Consider the following 21,303-nt stretch of genomic DNA (forward strand, 5'->3'; position numbering starts at 1 on the left):
TATTTATGTAATGCAAATACACGCTCTCACAGGCGCTCTGAAGCTTAGTAGGATAATATCTTGAGACTCGCAACAAATGTAACGATATTAATTTTGGAAAACACATTCGAATTTCTTCCTGAAACCGCTTTTATTAACATTATTTATTATTCGTATAGTAACATAAAAGAAATCGAAATCTTAATAATTTTTGAACTCGATAAACAATTCAGGCGCCACATAGAATTATTAGTCGCAATGACTATCTGGTGCCCGGAATTTGCTAACCCCCGATTATGATAAGTAAAACGCGTCTAGATATTTTTGATCTAATTAAAGTTGGAAATTAACAAATTAAAAAAAAATAAATGTCAGCACAAACTTAAAATAAAACAAACTATGGGTACGTGCTTTACAAGGCTGCATACATTATTATCAATGACTCTAAATATTTTAAGTGTTCGAAATGAAAAATGTTTCCCTGTTTCTGATAAAATACATTTTCATCTTTCCCAATGACGTGGTCGCTACCAAATTCTTCTATTTGAGCACTCATTTCCAACCGCCTAGCTTTGTTTTCTTTTCGTATGTTCACTGAACAGCGTTGGATGCCATCAAACTATACTCCTTACACACCTACACTGTTGAGGGTTGTTTGGAGGCTTTAGGTAACCAAACGCTAGACTCTACTTATGACAAATATGAAGAACAAACGTCGTGGGTATAGCAGCGTGTAGCACAGAATTCTAAATGTTAAGAAGACCTTAGTAAACGGTTGTTGTAGGTCGTTTGGTACAATGGTAAAAACAATTCAAATGTTTTTAATATAGGCCTGTTGGAAGAAGAGCAATTTGGCTTCAGGAAGGGAAAAGGTACGGGAGATGCAATTAGACTGCTACGAACAATCGGCGAAAGATACCTAGAGAAGAATAAAGAAGTGTATGTAATATTATGTAGACTTAGAAAAGGCTTTTGACAGAGTGGATTGGAATAAACTGATGGGAACCCTAAAGAAAATTGGTGTGGATTGGAAAGAGAGAAGACTGTTCAGTAATCTTTATATGAAACAACGAGTCAAAGTCAGGATAGGAGAATAAATGTCAGGAAGAAGTGAAATTGGGAGAGGAATACGTCAAGGATGTCCTTTATCACCTTCCCTGTTCAACATCTACTTGGAAGATTTTGTAAAGAACTGTTTTCAGGACGTGGGAGGAGTGATAGTAGGAGGAAAAAGAATAAAGTAATAAGATTTGCTAATGATATGGCGTTGTTAGCATAAGAGGAGATTATACTAAAGTTAAATAACAGCTGTGAGCAATATGGGATGAAGATAAATGTAAATAAGACGAAGAGCATGGTCATAGGAAGAAAAATACAGAAGATAAAATTGAGAATTCTAAATGAGGCAGTAGAGCAAGTGGACAGCTTCAAATACTTGGGTGTACTATAAGCAGTAACATGAATTGCAGTAACGTCAAAAGGAGGATAGCAATGACCAAGGGAAGCTTTTAATAGAAAAAGGAGCATCTTATGCGTACCTTTGGAAAAAGAACTAAGGAAAATACTAGTGAAGTGCTTTGTATGGAGCAGAAACATGGACATTACGACGAAGTGAAGAGAAGCGAATAGAAGCATTTGAATTGTGAATATGGAGACGAATGGAACGTGTAAAGTGGACAGACAGAATAAGAAATGAAACTGTGTTGGAAAGAGTGGGTGAAGAAAGAATGATGCTGAAACTGATTAGGAAGAGGAAGAGGAATTGGTTGGGTCACTGGCTGAGAAGAAACTGCCTACTGAAGGATGCACTGGAAGGAATGGTGAACGGGAGAAGAGTTCGGTGCAGAAGAAGATATCAGATGATAGACGACATTAAGATATATGGATCATATGAAGAGACAAAGAGGAAGGCAGAAAATAGGAAATATTGGAGAAAGCTGAGTTTGCAGTGAAAGACCTAGCCTTGGGCAGAATACTAAATGAAATGAAATATAGGCCTATGTGCAATTACTTTAAAAATATTTAAATTAGTTTTAATTAGCGTGCTATTCCGGAAGTAGGACATCAATCATATGTCATTTTTGTACTCTGCTTTGCTGCTATCTAGTAAAGCCCGTGTAACAATTTAAGTGCCATGAGGATCAGGAGTTGCTAGGTTACGGTGATGTTGCGGATTTGTGTGGGCGGAGAGGATTTGGTTTGATTGTGTAGGCCTATAGGTTCTCGTGGGCAATCCAAATATTTTCCGCTTCCTCGGATATTGACTGGTTTCGACGTGTCTGGGGTTGGGGTTTTGGAAGTTAACGCGTCACAAATCACACACCGCTGTGCGGCGGAACACTTCCACCTTGTCTTCGCGGCTGACGCAACACACGTAACCCACAAGTGGAGTACCTCCCCGCAGGGGGAGCGTAAGTTGAGGCTGGTTCACAATAAACCGGGAACGGAAACGACAACGAGAATGAGAACAGAAATATTGTTAAAATAAATTATTTAAATGTGAGCATTCACAATTAACTGTTGTGAATGCTCATATTTAAATACATTTATTTTAACATTATTTTCGTTCTCGTTCTCGTTGTCGTTTCCGTTCCCGGTTTATTGCGAACCAACCTTTACTCATCTTCACAACGCCATTCGGTTTATACCGTTCAGGATTATATTATACCGTCAACCATATTTTAGACGCATTTTCACGTCTTTCACATTCACGAAGTAAAACTTAAATCTTTGTCATATCCGTTTATTCGTTCATAGGTCTAGCCACCCTCATGGAATAAGGATCCCCCATATTGGATGAATTTATTATAAAATTTAGTAGTTTCATGGTTCAACGCAGTTCAGGCAGTGACAGCTTTTTGACCAAAGGAAATCAAGATTTCAAATTGACCAGATTATACCATATTTGTGAAGAACAAAAAAGTATCTGTGGAGTAGGTTTGTCCAAGTGCTTCTGTTACCCTATCATTATCATTTCACTTTTTTTCTCGCTTGAGTTATTCATCAATAGTAGCTACAAACTATTGAAGGTAGTAACAACATAATAACTCCTCACCCGAATGGTGTTGATGATGGTGATGATGATGATGATGATGATGATGATGATGATGATAATGCCAATTACATTATCTTTATGATGATAATAATATACTGTAAGTAATGGAGGAATGATAGTCAGTACTTTGAGCAAACCTGCTCTGAAACCATCTTCTTTATTAAACATTTAATTGATCTGGCCAGGATTTTAATCCGTTATCCTCAGAGCAAAAGCAACTATCCAGCGACTCACTGATGGTTAAATGAAAGCTTTTAATAATTATTGCAATCGATCTAGTGAACGTAAAGCTAAAGGTACAACTCGACTCTGTGTAAAGGCCTCTGTTAAAGGTTTGAATTCAGAATTCACCATATGGCATGAATGCTACTCGGTTGTCAGAGTGATAGAGTGATGTTTTGTTGTGTCAGGAGAAGCACGGTGTGTGCTGACTTGCATCTTTGTGGTTGCTGTCAAAAGCGTGAAATGCTCAAAGAAAAGATATGGTCAATGTTTTCACAGTCCAGGGCCGGATTTAGGTATAGTGTCGCCCCTAGGCAGTGCTAAAATTTGCTGCCTCCCAACTTTCACAAACAATTTATAAGCAGCTATTATACAGGTCATGTTTAGTTTAAATTAGTTTTAAATGAAATGTTACAATTCAGAAAACAATAAATTAGTACGAAATCAAAATACATGCATCTTACTTCTAAATAAAGGTGGGGAAGAATAACGTAACGGTTATTTTGGAATAGTTCCTTGCTTGGAACTGCTCCAAAACGTAACAGCACCTTGGAATATTATGTTCCAAAATAACGCTAGTACGAAATACTTGCTGTTACAAAATACTCGTTTCACTTTGGAGCTACATTATGACAACGCCTGTTCCACAGAACGGAACATGTTTGGCACTATTGAAAGCAGGGCGCCAACTTTTAGAAAGCACTGGATGTGTTCAAACATTTGAGGTATACGTTAAATAAATTTCATAAGTATAATGATAACAAGATAAATCATTGGGTGGGCTCGGATCCCACGAGCCCATATAAATTGGTGCCACTGTTTGAAAGCAGAATTGGGAATCCTTTCGTTGCACTAAAAGAAATGTTGGAATCTAAAGTGAAAGATAAGTAATAAAGATATGAAGTCTCTTTAAAAAAGGTACATATTGCCTTGGAACTAATGTTACTGAGTATAGGATTCTGTCAAACAATTATTAGCATAATGCCACTATTAGAGTATAGTAACTACATTGTGAATTTTACAAGGGAGATGAAAATATATAGGTTATGTTTTATTTACAAATATTTTACAATTTTAGTTTCATTACCAATTCTTGAAATTAAACTAAATTCTGTTGTAACATGACTATTGTCGAAGTTTTTTATTTACAAAAATACAACGGTAAATTTTCATATTTCATTACAATGAGATTATTACTCTTCATGACATATTAATATGAATTTTAGCACGGCCGAAATGATTATAGCTTTTATTTACTAATTTTTGGAGAAATTTAACACTATTGTAAACTTGAACTGAGCAGAAGAGAAAGAATAGGTTGGGTTTTATTTACCATTGGGATCCATTTCGATTTCGTGACCAATAAAATTTACAAATAATTTAAAATTGCATTACATTTCCTGCTTCGAACAAACCTGATCTACGAATTCAATTTGGCATTAGAAAACATTTTTTTTTCCACGAATTCACAGCTCGGCTCACTATGACATCATACTGCATCACCTGGCATGCAGGGAAGTATGTGATCATTTAGCGTCCTAAATACCACTGTTAAATTACTTACTAATCGTACGAGCATGTTCCAAAATACCACTGTTACATTACATACTAATAGTACGTACCTGTTCCAAATTACTACTGTTCCATCACACACTAGTCAACCGTGCGGTTCCAAGATACCACTGTCCACCTTGTAGTTACACTGTTGTTTCGGAACTGTTATTTGAAACCTAGTATTTTCAAGGAACTGGAACAGTTGGAACCGTTACGAGAAAATAACAACTTTTCCCATCTCTACTTCTGAATTATAAAGATTTCCTTCGCACTTTCTTCACTGAGAAAGCATTGGTGTCATCAAAGTCGATCTGACGAAGCACATCAGACTCGATGCAAATAAATATATTCGAACTTACTGACTGTTGAAACAAAATTGAATTGTGGAAGGCAAGCTGTAGTTTATTTTGAAGCATTTATTTTGTTGGTGCAATAATTATTACGAGTATATTTTACTTCGATAGGAAATATAAAGTAAATTCAAAAATAAACTCCAACTCTGCGGAATAAATCTTTCATGTCGAATTATATAGCGCACATGATGGAAATGATTAAATAGTATTGTCGACGATATATTTATTGGAAATGTAACTGAGAGTTCATAGCGATAATTATAACAAACATACATCCAATTTGATATTGAACAATGCATTCTTGTTTATACAAGCAGTTAAATTTAAGCAATTTCATAGTTTAATAATGTGATACCGGCATTATAATATAACTATGCAGCTGCCACGACCACTACAATGCAATAACAAAACAATATCCGATTTTCACAAGGTGTTCAAGAACAAACTTCAGGAAAGATTTACCAACAAGTGTTTAAAAAAAATTTCACTGTAAAATGAAAATGAAGAAAAGAGGAAGAGAAATAAAAGAGAGAAAATACCGCACCCCTGAAAATTGCCGCCCTAGGCAACTGCCTACGTTGTCTAGGCCTAAATCCGGCACTGGCACAGTCATTTAACAAAGTTTCATTAAATTAAGTTCCAATTCTTTGGCTAGCATTCCTGTCTTATGGGGATACGTCCAGCTTAAATACATTCGTTTAAGTGCATTAATTTAAGTAAAGTTAACAGAATATTTATGTTAAGTGATTACTATTGTCATGATAATAAAAGAAAATCGTGTTTTCATATGTTAAATTAGTTTACATGCATATGCATATTGTACGTAAATCCGGACTCTACTAATATCACCAATAGAATCAACGCTAGATAACCGCGAAATTTATACAACGCCGTTTAATAATTGATTAAAAAAAAGAGACCCAACAACAAACCTGCTAACCTATGACTTACGAATTGACCTACGATAGTTATGATTTATGACGTGTCGGGCAGGGCATACCATTTCTTAAGCACTGTATCCCAAGTAGACTTATTGTACATCCATACGAAATGAGTCGCATGCCAGTTGTGTGCACTTGGTTCATCAGCTGGTTCCGTCAATCGCCGAATCACTCATTCTTCTCCCACCATACTATTTCCTAGTAGTCCACTGCTGTGGAGTAACGGTTAGCATGCCTGACCGTGGACCAACCAAATCCTGGTTGGGACAAGTTACCTGGTTGAGGTTTTTCCGAGGTTATTTCTCAACCCATTAAGAGCAAATTCTGGGTGCGTTGGACCCCGGATTCATTTCGCTGGTACTATCACCTTCATATTTTTCCGACGCTAGTTAACCACAGCAGTTGTTAAAGCGTCGTAAAATTACCAATTAAAAATCCCTAGTGACGGTCTTCAATAGACCTACTCAGTCCGCTTAAGTCTTCGAAATCTGCAGGAGATAGTTACCTGTTTCGCAAGATATTGTCTAGAACCTTCACCTTTGCCATCAACTTGCCACGAGAATACGCGAGTCGCGGCAGACAAACGAGCAATCACCATGGAAATGCCGTAATAAAATACGAGAGACGATAATGGAGTGAGATTGTGAAAAGTGTTATAAGGAAAACGGGAGAATACCGAGGAAAAATCTCGCAAACATCACTAACGTACAGCTCATGCATTTTGTCAAGACACTCGCGATGTGCAGTACGGGAACAACGTTTCTGTAGCGGGGGTAGGAGTAGTAGGGAAGGTCGGGAGTTTGTCTACCGAGTTCAAGGGAAAGATAAGTAGACTCATCCGAGCTCGTGCGCAGCTCTGTAGGAAGAGTAGGGGAGTGTCTGGACGTAATGCATAAGCTGTAATATTCAGCGAAGCATGGGTTAGAACTCGGATCGCTTGCAACCGAATAAGTTATACCATGTTGTACATTGTGTTATAGAATATCTGAATTTTTAGTGAGTTTATAATAATTTTTTATTGTCAGAAATGATTAATTTTGAACATGAATTTTAGTCTCAACTTTATTTCATATTAATTTCACGAAACATCGATAAAACTTGTCTTTTTTAAGAAACCGACATTTCACATTAACATCGTATCCGATAGCAAAGAGAGCTTTTAGTAGAAAAAGGAGCATGTTTGGTGTACCTCTCGAAAAAGAACTAAGGAAGAGACTAGTGAAGTACTGTATCTGTAGTGTGGCACTGTTTGGAGCAAAAACATGGACATTGCGATGAAGTGAAGAGAAACAACTAGAAGCATTTGGAATGTGGATATGGAGAATAATGGAGCGTGTGAAATGGATAGAGGGAATAATAAATGAAGCTGTATTAGAAAAAGTGGATGAAGAAAGAATAATGCTGAAACTGACAAGAAAGAGAAAAAGAAATAAATAACTAACTAATGATAAATAAATAAATTCAACCTTATCCGTTAATTTTGCTACAGAAAAAAATATTAAAAATTTGTTTAAAAAAGCAGAAAGGTTACTCAACTGAATTGTTCTTTAAACATTTCAAAGTTTTCAACATTAAACAAATTTATTATTTTATTAAAATATTTTCACAGAAATCTTAATAACTTTGAAAGGTATATACATAAATATAGAACTAAAAATATGAATTCTCTCCGTTTATCAGAACCTAAATGTAAAACCAATGCAGCTTTTTATCATAGCATGAGTCAAGGTCCTAGATTATTAAACAAATTTTATTCTAATAATATTTTAACCATTAATCCTCTTCAAATTAATAAAAAAAATAAGAAAAAAATTGTATTGGATTTATAGTTTGGGTTTCAAGATATTTAACACTTTTTAATCTGTATTCACTCTCAATTTTAATTTTATTTTTATTTGTATTGAAGTCCCCTCCTGAGCATGAGTCTTACTCATTCACGAGTGGGCTAGTTTATATTATATTGTATTAACTTCTATTTATTTGGAACTTACTAGCAGTAAAATAAATAAAAAAAATTAGTTGGTCACTGGCCAAGAAAAAACTGCCTACTGGAGGATGCACTGGAAGAAATGGTGAACTAATCGATAGATAACATTAAAATATATGGATCATATGCTGAGACTAGGAGGAGGGCGGAAAATTAGAAAGATTGGAGAAAACTAGGTTTGCAGTGAAAGACCTGTCCTTGGATATCCGATTCATAATTTAAAAATATTGTAATACTCAATATAAGGTTTTGACCGTTAGCATGTGCCCTAGCAAACTGTGGTAAAATGTTAATACATTAAGTTCTGAGATTAAAATTGTCATTGGAGGAACACTATTACATGAAAAGCAGTGTGTCTGTGGTGAAAATGAACACGAGGGAGGCTTGACGGCGTTGTTCTTGATGGCAGCCATTCCAGTAACGGTAGCACTCAAATCCACAACATTAAATTCAAGTACGCATTGTGCTGATGGAGTTTTGTTGGGACTGTCGCCTGGCGAGTGGCTTTGTAATCGAATAAACTGACCGTCTCTGCGCTAGCATGGGAACATTCATGTTATTGCTTTAAATATGTATATTATTCGTGTTGAAAATATCGCCTCTCGGGACACTCAACAATAATTCACAAGTGTAATAATACTCAAAATCCATCATGATTTTAATCAGAAGGTTCTTTTTTTAGATCATTTAACTCTTCGCTTTTGATATTACATTGGATCCGACATTCATGACTAGGGGACGAAATCAAAGCAGTAGAAAAATCACAAAATATACATTAACCTAAACAATTAAAGACTAAATATACACTCAATAGACAGAAATGTCTGCATTTTTTTCCTCTCCTAGACTTTTCACATGTGTAATGAGGGATAAATTGGATGTGTTCCGAAAAATGAATTGGAACCAAAAATAAGGAATGAACTTAAACGATAGCCGACTAACAAATATGACATTTGCCGACGACGTGGTTCTGCTCGTCAAATCGCCAACAGAACTACAGACAATCCTCCAACATTATACACACACCAAAACCGCATACCTCTCAATAAACATATTTAAAACACACTTAATGTCAAATGGCCCAAAAACTCCTGTATCAGAGGATGGAACGGTTCTCTCATTCGTAAAGGAGTATACATACCTAGGATAACAAATAATTTCCTTGAAGGACAAAATGACAAAGAAAAAAAAAGAAGAATCTTTCTAACTTGGAAAGCATTTTGGGCCCTTAAATTTATAGGCCTACTACTAGACAAAACACTAACAAGCAAACATTCTTATGGAGACAGATAAAAAAGTTAATTTTTTTCTTCCACCATGTTAATGTCAAAATAAGTGTTTATACAAATTTTGACCATTCGAGCGCAATTACGAGCGCCCCCCAGAAAGTTTCACTTGGGCCTTTTCCAGAAAGAAAACACAATTTCATGGAAAGATTTATTGGAACAGATACGGCAATAGTTGAGCTATTTTTCAACATATCTCCACCAGAATTGAGGCATTTGTCATACTATGGGATCAAATTTTCTATTTCTGTGTCGTAGAAGTCTACCGCCTGGGATCCGAACCAGTGTGTGACAGTCGTCTGCACCTCTCTGTTGATCCCACGGTATGACAAATGGCTCATTTCCGGTGGGGAGTATGTTGAAAAATAGCTCAACAATTGCTGTATCTGTTCCTATAAATCTATCCATGAAATTGTGTTTCTTTTCTGTAAACGGCCTCAGGTAAACTTATTTTCTGGTGGGCGGTCGTAATTGCGTTCGAGTGACCAAAATTTGTATGAGCACTTGTTTTGACATTGTTAACATTATGGGAGAAAAAAATAACTTTTTACCTGTCCCCATGAGAATGTTTGCTTGTAAGCAGAATAACCAAATTAGAAGCACTGAAGACTTGTGTACACCCTGTATTATCAGTGGGTGGTGTCGAACATGGTCACTAACGGAAAAAAAATAATTTAATCTAAATATGTCAACGAAAAATGTAACGCAAAATCCTAGATTTATCCCTAAGAGATAGAATATCAAATGTGACGCTGTACCAATTGCCATCAACAACAGACATCACACAACTAGCCACCAGAACAAAATGGAAATGGGGAGGCCACGTCGCAAGACTGAGAGATGACAGATGGACTTACAAGACTACAATGTGGGACCCCTGTGCAGACAAACGGCTTCAGGGCAGACCTAGGCGCAGATGGGCGAACTTCTTCAAGAAGCGAGCAAGTGGTCCCGAGTAGCAAGAGGAAGAAGTGAATGGAAACACGTAGAGATATCTGAGCAGTATATGAAAAGCAAAACAACACAAAGACAATCAGACAGTACCAAGAACTAAAAACTCAGTAGAAAATAAAGTTCAATACATTATGAAGTGCAACTTCTTACACAGATTAGCTCAACTCGTTAGAAAAGTTAGCATTAGAGCATTTCCTCTAACAGGAGGCCTTTGTCCTTCGCGGAACACAATTGGCTATCTTTGTCTTTTATTTATATGCATCTAACTATCACTATTCGATTACACACTATTTCAATACACATAAATACTTAAAGTCCTTTACTCTATTAATTTGTGTTGAAATTGGAGTCACGGTAACTTGCCAATTCTTCAAACAATCGGGCCGCGACCTTTTTATATTGTCAACAGTAATTTTGAAACTGCTACTTTATTAATTTTCTTTAAGTTGGAATTACAGTAACCTACATTCGAACCACTGGTCTCTGCATTCTCATCGTTCTTGAGGTGATCTTGCAGGCTCCTCGATTCACGGCACTACCTTTGCCAGTCTTCGGAATTCTCTAGGAATTTGAAATGCAAAACATTATGCAAGATTCTGTCTTCCAAATTCAAAACTTGGGAATGCCGCGTCACTGATCGACACGGAATCCTCTTCAATGCTCGAAATTTTCAGGTGACCGCACAGTTTTTCGACTTCAACAGAATCGTTCTCACGCCATTTATGCGCCCACAGACATTTTTCGTGAAGCTACAATTCCATGTTGCCGATTATCGCCAACCGTCCTTCGAAACTCGCGCTTGGATCAACGTTGCCAACTTCTAAACGCAGAATAGTAGTCTAAAAATTATTGTATATTTCACAAAGTTATCGCAAACATACAATATTAATACTAATCTCATACTGTCAAAACTTTACACAGTAATAAACTTTCAAGGAAGAAGCACCATCGGCAGATACGAACATATTATTGTGATTGACTGATTAGCAAACTATAATGCAAGCTTGCTGCTGACTGGGGATGAACCTGCTCTTCTCTGAGAATTTTACGGAAAGTGGGACAGATTTAAAACATTTATCCATAGAGTAGCAAAAGACTGTAATAAACTCAAAATGTGTTTCATTAATGTGATAATTTCTTCGCATAATATTTAATAATATTTATTTATTCTTCCACTTAGCCAGAAACAAAAGAAGCTGATACAATTTTAAAGACTAATATTTAAAGGACACTAATAAAGATTTATATAGTCATACAAGCACAAGTTGAGTAAAATAATGCAAACATACTAAATAATAATTACAAATAATATAAGGCTAGAAGTGACACTGAATGAATATGCAAGCGGTAAGTAAACCAATATTACAATTTACAAGAATAACAAATTCAAATGTAAATTATAACTATACAACACTGAGGAAAATTACATATATATACATACATATACACACAAAGGAGAATCCAAGGCCACCCTAGAGCAATCACCGTGATCAGCGCTCATCACGCCCATACAGTGGTGTTACCAAATGAAAATAGGAAACATGAAATGCCGCACCCTGTATTAGTATATAAATAAATAGTGTATTGTGCAGAACACACGACAAACCGTAGTTTCTTGGTTTCCAATTTACTGATATTTCCATGAGATCGCAAATCGGAGCACGTAAGTTGTTTACATCTTAATGGAAATTCAGTCGGAGCTGTTATCGGCATCGTTGTGCTTTAATGCATTCATAATTTCTCTTTAGAGGAGATAGCAGCACAATAAACTCTAGAGAGAAATGTTACCGCGTCTGTTGCTAATGACAGTCTGGAGAAAGGAACGAAATCACAATGCTGGAGAAGCCGAGACAACCATAAGTAAAATATGTATTTTGTTTCTCCTCTTCTTACAAATGAATAATTTTCTAAGATCGTTTGATGTTAAAACTACTTTCAAAATTGAGTTATTATTATTATTATTATTATTATTATTATTATTATTATTATTATTATTATTATTATTATTCATAGTTTTCTATCCGACAGCAGGTTTTTCACTGCAAACCCAGCATTCTCCAATCTTACCAGTGATCCGCATATATCTTAATGTCGTCTGTCTATATTTTCTTTTACCCCAAAATTTTCCTCCGTTCACCATTCCTGCCATTGCATCCTTTAGTAGACAGTTCCTTCTCAGCCAGTGACCCAGCCAATTCCTTTTACTCTTCGTGGTCAGTTTCGGCATTATTCTTCCTTCCACATTTCTACTCGTTTCTCTTCACTTCTTCGTAATGTCTATGTTTCTGTTCCATACAATGCCACACACCACACAAAGCATTAGTCCCATCCTTAGTTATTTTTCCAGAGGTCTGCAGAAGATGCTGATCTATCTATTAAACGCAACCTTGGCCATTGTTATCCTTCTTTTGACTTCCTGGCAGCAGCTCATGTTACTGCTTATAGTAGGCCTACACCCCTAGTAGGCTATTTGAAGTTGTCCACTTTTTCACTGCCTCGTTTAGAATTTACACATTTACTTCTTTATTTATCTTCCGACAACCATGATCTTCGTCTTCTTTGCATTCATCTTCCTCTCATGCTAACATTTATCATTTACCTCCATTAGCATATTCCTTGCTACCATTTATTGTCCTAACCATGCCATATAAACAAATATTATTATTATTATTATTATTATTATTATTATTATTATTATTATTATTATTATTATTGTTATTATTTGGGGCTAAGAGGAATGAAGTTACAGGAGAATGGAGAAAGTTACACAACACAGAACTGCACGCATTGTATTCTTCACCTGACATAATTAGGAACATTAAATCCAGACGTTTGAGATGGGCAGGGCATGTGGCACGTATGGGCGAATCCAGAAATGCATATAGGGTGTTAGTTGGGAGGACGGAGAGAAATAGACCTTTGGGAAGGCCTAAACGTAGATGGGAAGATAATATTATAATGAATTTGAGGGAGGTGGGATATGAAGATAAAGACTGGATTAATCTTGCTCAGGACAGGGACCAATGACGGGCTTATGTGAGGGCGGCAATGAACCTCCGGGTTCCTTAAAAGCCAGTAAGTAAGTAGGTATTATTATTATTACTTTATTATTACATTATTTCTTATATTACACATTTCTAATATTGTGGAAATATCCAAGAAACATCTTAACATACTGAACTGGCAAAATCTCAAATATTATTGCGGTATATTAATAATAATAATAATAATAATAATAATAATAATAATAATAATAATAATAATAAAGTTAATACTAATAATAATAATAATAATAATAATAATAATATGAAGTGCGTGTGCAAGTGGCGGATAGCGGAGAAGCCTATATATAGATATGCAGGTTAAATTAACGAGTGCGAATTATGAGTAAAGCGATAGTGTTACCAGAGCGCGGTAGGACAGCCTGTAGCAAGGTTGTGTTCATTAAAAGCCACATACACCTAAGAATGACGTTATGACATGAGAAGAAGCGCCACCATCAACTATGTACTGTCTCCGCTGTCTTGCAAGTAAGAAGGGCCTCCAAAGGTTAAGGGAAGGAAGATTCTAACGCGAACCAAGTTGATTAGACAGGACTCATTAGCCGCTGCGAAGGCAAGTTGTTAGTGTTGGTGGCGAAAATAAAGTACTCTGCAGACGTGGAGGCAGAGATATGGCAGTCACACACATCAAGCTCAGCCTTGCGCAAAATGTGTAACTTATCCAAGGTAAAAATTACACTGACACAATACAGAATTCAAACAACGAAAGATTTTCTAAAGTTAATGTAAACGGCGATAGTGAGAAGATATTTGGCGAGTCGAGCGTAGGATTGGTCTTGGAATTAACTAACGTTTGCCTTACAGTTGGAGAACATTTAGAACAATACTTAGCCAGGTAGTTAACGCAAGCAGGATTCGAACCCACGCTCAATCGCAGCCTCAGAACACGAGTCCAGTTCGCTATTCCTTAGCTACTTAGTGGTGTCTTCAATTTGAAATGTATGAGAAAACTCAAGAAGCCAGAACTTTGACAAATGTACACTGACGTTCAAAGGTATCTGATGTCACAAATCGATAGTTTTCGATAACTTGTTCGTGTAAGTGTTGCTTCTGTAATTGTTACTTCTATGAATAGATGGCGCAGGTAACAGTCAGTGTCGCCAATAGTACATAAATATACCCGCATTATAAAATTGAAAAGTTCATCCCCGTCTATGATTGTGTAAAAACATTAGATTTAGCGAGAAACCGCTGATAATGTCAATTATGAGAATAATTTATACTTAATCTACATCGACATTCTCGCAAATACTTTTTTACCCGTCCCAATAACAGGGTCACCTATTGAGAAATAGCGGAACTATTTCAAAGATTGTCAATTTCTTATACCTTTGGTTCTGACTTATCCCGTAAGTAGAAAGTTCGCTTACACGATCATAAAATCATAGGTCAGATACCTTTGAACGTCAGTGTACAATGATTTATTTTGGAATAAATCAAACTAATAACACATAAGTTCAAATAGCTGTATAGTCACTTATAGTTGAATCAATGGAAAAAAGTTTAGAAAAATGAACAGTTATACGAGAGATTAGTAACTTTTAAGTAAAATATTTAATGACATTATAAAATATAAGCTATTGGAAAGTTTACTAGAGATAAATATCCGTTTATTATTTTGCTGTTGTTGTTTAGTCACGTGTCCAAAGACAGTCTTGAACCTCATACAGTGACACCAATAAGGCATCACTCATGATGCAATTAAGCCAGGAAATAATGAAATAGGGTGACTAGTCCCTTTACTTCTCCATTTCATACATCGCTGACTAGTAGATGAATACAAACAATAGTTCTTCTGACATATAGACCTATGTCCGTTTGTTAAGAGACTTTATATGTAGCAACAATCTAAAATGTTGATATTCGTTTTAAAAACAACTTCATTTTTGAGTAGAGAATTCAGAACACGTGTTGATTAGTTATATAAAATCTAAATATGCCATCTTGCTTCAAGATGTAGAAGATTTAGAGAATTACGATATAAGTACAGATCATTTACTTCAGGATAAAGAAAATTTAAAGAGTAAGTTGTCTCATATAAAAAGAATTACACGAAATGTGCCCGTTAGGGTAAGAACTAGAGTCTGCACAATTGTTTCTCATTCTTTGTGGATGGACACAAAGGCACACCACATTGAAACATGCGAGAGTTACAAGAGATCTTGCAAGGACGCATTTATCATCATGTACGCCTACCATTTAATTGATAATTCTTCCTCTCTCAGTACATTCAATCAATCAATCATCCATCGATTCATCCATCATCCATTCTTCCATCCATCTACTCATTGATTCATTCGTACATCGATTCATTGATTCATTCATATATGGATTAATTGATTCATTGATTGATTGATTGATTGATTCATTCATTAGTTGAGTCATTCATAGATTCATTGATTGATTCATCATCCAGCCTACAGTTGGGTACCTTCAAGAGCAACAACATGCTTCGTGAAAGTACAAGCATTTGAGCTTCAGAGTACTTTTCTTTTTGTTAATAACAATGTATCTTCTTAAAAAATGATTTATTCATGAAATAATAATGCAGCTCTTTAGAGTAATTAAGAAGCATTATACGAGTATATTAACAATTACTATTTTAGAAGTATTACATTTTGAGTTTAAAATGTAAATATTGCACTAGAATGTAGACCTGTGTAATTATTTGCTCTTCTCTTTAGTAACTGTAATTTATTTTATTCTTGCATATCTTTACGCACCAGATTTCATATTCTGCATTACACGTATTTCCTTTGTTGTTACCAGTGTCCATTTTTTTCATTTATGTATTAGTTATGAAGATAATTGTATTAAAGTATCCAGATAATAATTGTAAGTGTTACCAGGCTTAAAGAAATGTAATGTTTATTTGTAGCTTCGAAGGATTAGATTAAAATTAATTTAAAACTTTTTAGAAGATAGTAATTATTGCTGTAAATAAAATAATCGTTAAAGTATTAAAACTAATCTAGAATAACTTTTCAAAGATGTCGAATGCAACGACTCAAAAGTAGTAGACAGAAATTACCTGCAGATACAAATGTACGTCATATAAATTATCAAAAAAATTAAAGACAAACATTGAGATGAAGATACAATTACACCTAAATCATTCCAGAAAATAATAAAACTTCAAGTAAGTCCCTTCATAGGATGGATGAGTTAATAACTTATAAATAATTTATAACACGAAAGACAAAATTTTCATAATAAAACCGTGAGACATTTGTAGGGGAGAGATGCGGATGAAAGGTTATATTGAAAATTTTACCGCACACAGTTTCGATTTCCGCCATCGTGAAGTTTTAATCCTCCTGCATATGCGTCAGCTAGTGGCCTTAGGCGAGCTCAGTAGCCTATCCATGTCGATACCGCAGGAAAAGGTTGCGTACCTGTTGTGGCTAGCTTAATTAAAGTATGTTACGCGCCATTTCAAAATACATTGTGGACGTGAACCTAAAACACGGAAAGGAACCCTATTCTGGGGCAACAAACTGAGAACTACAGGAAGTACGCTTTCATGCGGACATCCTATGTTTGTTAATATAATCAAATATGAAACAAAATATATGGATTGCAGTAACGGAACAACAGCTTATGAAATGTTGTGACTAACAGATCCAATGGAATATAAAGTATTAGAACAAACTTTAAAAATATAAAGAACTTAAAAGTTTCTGAAATAATCAATGACTCAGATAATCCTATAAAATTTATAAAATATAGTTCTTTTAGTCAATGAATCAGATAATCCTATAAAATTTATAAAATATAGTTCTTTTTTAATTTATGACTAAGATTTGCCAAACAAGCAAACATTCTTGTGGGGGCAGAAAAATTATTACTTTTTCTTCCAACATGTTAATAATGTCAAAAAAGTGCTTATACAAATTTTGGTCACTCGAGCGCAATTACGCGGACCTCCAGAAAGAAAGTTTCCCTTGTGTCGTTTACAGAAAGAAAACAAAATTTCATGGAAAGATTTAGGCCTATTGGAACAGATACAGCAATTGTTGAGCTATTTTTCAATTTGTCATACCGTGGGGTCAACAGAGAGGTGCAGACTGCTGTCACAAACTGGTTCCAATCCCAGACGGTAGACTTCTACGACACAGAGATATAAAAGTTGTTCCCATAGTATGACAGATGTCTCAATTCCGGTGGGGATAAGTTGAAAAATAGCTCAACAATTGCTGTATCTGTTCCAATACATCTTTCCATGAAATTGTGTTTTCTTTCTCTAAACTGCCACAAGGAACTTACTTTCTTCACTGCCCTCATAATTGCGCTCGAGTGGCCAAAATTTCTATAAGCACTTGTTTTGACATTATTAAAATGATAAAAGAAAAAAATTGACATTTTTATCTGCCCCCATGAGAATGTTTGCGTGTAAGAGATCAAATTCCTGAAGAATAGATACTATCAAAATTTTAACCAATAGGCCTATTTAAAGAGGAGATTGATCTTCATTTGAATGTCTGTGCTGAACGCAGAAAATTAAATATACAATAAAATAACAAAATATTAAAACCTATATTTGAAACCAGGGTTGGGCGAGTAAATTACCTATACGGATTTTACGTGTACTTTACATGTAAAATACGTAATGTAGAAAACTGTTTTATACATAGAGTAATAAACTAACATTTATTGATTTTGACAATCTAAACACAATTACTTCATTCCTTTTAAATTCTGATAAGAAAAATGTCTGTTGCAGCAGAAAAGAATTCCTTTTTTTTATGCTGTAGTTTTTACATAGGTTATAGCATACTTTCATTCACTCTAATACTTAGAAAAATAATAATGCTTTGTTTACTTTCGTTTGTTTGTTGGAAAATCCCCATAACGTCCTAACTTATTTATTTCATTTAGGGACTTTATATATTTTATAAAACACAACTAATAGTGAATAAACCTAACATTTAGCAACTAATATCGCTTTTTAAATAGATTTTGACAATTAAAATGAAATTGATTAAACAAAACAGTTTTTATTGATTTCCCGAAAGTTTTGTTTTGTCACTTGTGGGGATTTTAAAAATAAACGATTCTAGTGATAAAAGCATTTTTATAGTATAATAGTTTAAGGTAAATATTATGATTTGAACATAATAATTCATTAAATGTAATAATTTTTCAAATTTGATGTGGTAAATGACTAATCATCAAAGAGTTTGGAAGCATGGCTAATAGACTTTTTATATGTCAGAAGATTAATAAACTTATTTGTTCAATCTTCGCTTCAACTGTCATTACTATCTTTATTGGTCGTAGGCCGTGTGTACAGTTCTGTGTAGAAACCTTCCACTTCATTCGGTATGAACTGCAAAATCTTCGTAAAGTCTCCATTTTTTAACATTAATTTGTAGTCTCGAGTTATATGCTAGGTTTGTTGGCAATTCAAACGGTAAATTTTCATTACAAACTGAACAAAAATGAAGAGTAAAAATAAAAGTCCTTGGATGTTTTTTACGTATATTACACTTATTACGTTAATTACGCATTATTTAAGCGTATTTTACTGTAATGTAATAGTAATATGCGTTACAAGAGCGGTATGTTGACGTTTTCATGTTCGAGGAAAAGATTGAAAAAGCGAAACGTAGTAGAGCTTTTTTAATTTCCGAGAACATGAAAACAAACATACCGCTCGTGTATCGTACATTATTTTGTGCGAAGATCGTTTATTACATACCTGAAAGAGGAATTTCTAATTAGTTGCAATGAAATCTCCATCTTGGTTTCTGTTCAATGACGGCAACTTTGGAAAACAAATATATCTATCTTCAACATTGTTCCTATAAAATGTTTTCTGTGTTTACTATACTGCAGCAGGCCGTGATATATGTCTGTCTTTTTTTTTCCCCCAGTCTATGATGAGTCTGGAATCTTGTTGATTTTTTCACGGCTTCCTTAATGTTACTTGCATTACAAATGCAGTAACTTTTGTGGTGTTGTAGAGTTTACTTAATTTTTGCAAATATTTAAAAACAATAATTAACAGTGCAATTTAGGTGAAATTGCAATGGTAAGTTTCCAATTTATAATTATTACTATATTGAACGTCTTTAAAAATAATATGTTAAAAGCCTAAAGCAGTAAAATGAATATGACGCTTAAGCGGTAAGAATAGGGAAACTGTTATGTGTGTTAGGTTGGGAATACTGAATGTAATATTTCACACTTACCGCGTATTGGTTTTGTGCGGAAAGCAAGCAAATACGCACGATCTCGCACAAATAACCTTTCTTTACGCGTAAAGTTCCAACCCATTTGAAACACTTCTGTTAGAATAAGAGCCAGAATTTAGAAATTTATGGAGCCCTAGTCGTTATAAGTTTATTTCGCAGCATTTAATTTAAAAAATCATGTATAGTAAACTGAAGAACTCATATTGTTTTCTTTAACAGTCTTACTAATAAACCGTGAATAGTTTTTATACTAGACTTATGCAGAGTTGAGACACAAAACTTTACTAATAAACCATGAGAAGCGATGGACGTATAAACAGCCTGTAACTATACAATGGGAATTGCTTTGCAGTAGTTATATACACGAAACCCCTTGTTTAAGCTTTGTATATAGAGAAAAAATGGCCGCCCCTCTAATAGATGTTCGTATCGACTGTCATTTTATGATTATGGTTGCCTAGTAACCAAAGAAGAACAAACCAAAGAGCACAGAATAATTAGAATAATATTACTGTAGCTTGTAGTCTTTGACCAAAATATAGTATGGTAATCGATTAGAGCCAGTTGTACTATCGATACTTAACACGCCACACTAGAGCGCTCTACCGGATGCAATAGAGAAACTCAGATATTCTATTATCTTTCGTAACGAAGTAATGACGAAACTATGACGTAGCTGTGTAACAGTTCTACTGTTATACGCGAAGTATATAGTGATTATTAGTAAGGAATTTACACACGACGTATAAATGAGCTACTCATTGTATAAATATAAGACAGTTAAACGTCTGTATGTAGAGTTTTTATTAGTAAGACCGTAAGATTATAACAGTGCCATCAGTATTCATCAGTACTGTGGCGAAGCGAATAGTGGATAATGAAAGAATGCACATGAAATAAATTTCCTTAGAAGATTTAAGTTCCAAAATGTTCTTTATACGTATAATTTATAGATCTACCTATTTGATATTTCACTAATAATTTGTAAGATACATTTTATTTCACCAAAATTTATTAAATGCTTAAAAATATGTAAAATTCCAAGTAATTCAAAAGATAGAGTATATTTGTCATTGTATTAATTTCCATAGTGAAACATCAGCCTATGTAATGGTGATAAGAAATAGTTCAGTTTCACTCTTTGAAATGTTGCACTGTAGATTAATGCTGAATAAAAAAAATTACTAATGATTATTTCATTTATATGACGTCATTCCATTTTCGACCAATGAAGTGTAATGAAATTTGGAATTCCAACCAATCACAGTCATACATTGCGATAATTTTTGCAGCTCCATTTATCACTATCAATTTATCGCATGGTCGTTCTTTTGTTTAGTCACTGTCGCCAACTGTTTCCCCGTAAATCGATGAGCATAAATCCATTGTACTAAATAAAGTGCGAAATCCTACTTCCACATTTACATCTTCATCTTCAAATTCCATGCCCATCGTATCTAAAGAAAATGACACTCCTTCATAACAATTGCTCTTTTAATTAATGTAGCTATTAATCAGATTTTTTGTAATTATATTATAAAATGTTTAATTTAAATTATTATTTCAGCAGATAATAAAAATGCCTTTGTTATAGTAACAAGAGAAAAGCACAGTAGGTGTAATTAACATTGTTAAACCTGTATTTCGCTTTTCTCAATTGGCATTACTGAAATAACATCCAATTTCTTTATTGCAGTAATCGATATTCATCTA

The sequence above is a fragment of the Periplaneta americana genome, chromosome 5 (assembly GCF_040183065.1).
Source record: "Periplaneta americana isolate PAMFEO1 chromosome 5, P.americana_PAMFEO1_priV1, whole genome shotgun sequence".
NCBI lineage: Eukaryota > Metazoa > Arthropoda > Insecta > Blattodea > Blattidae > Periplaneta > Periplaneta americana.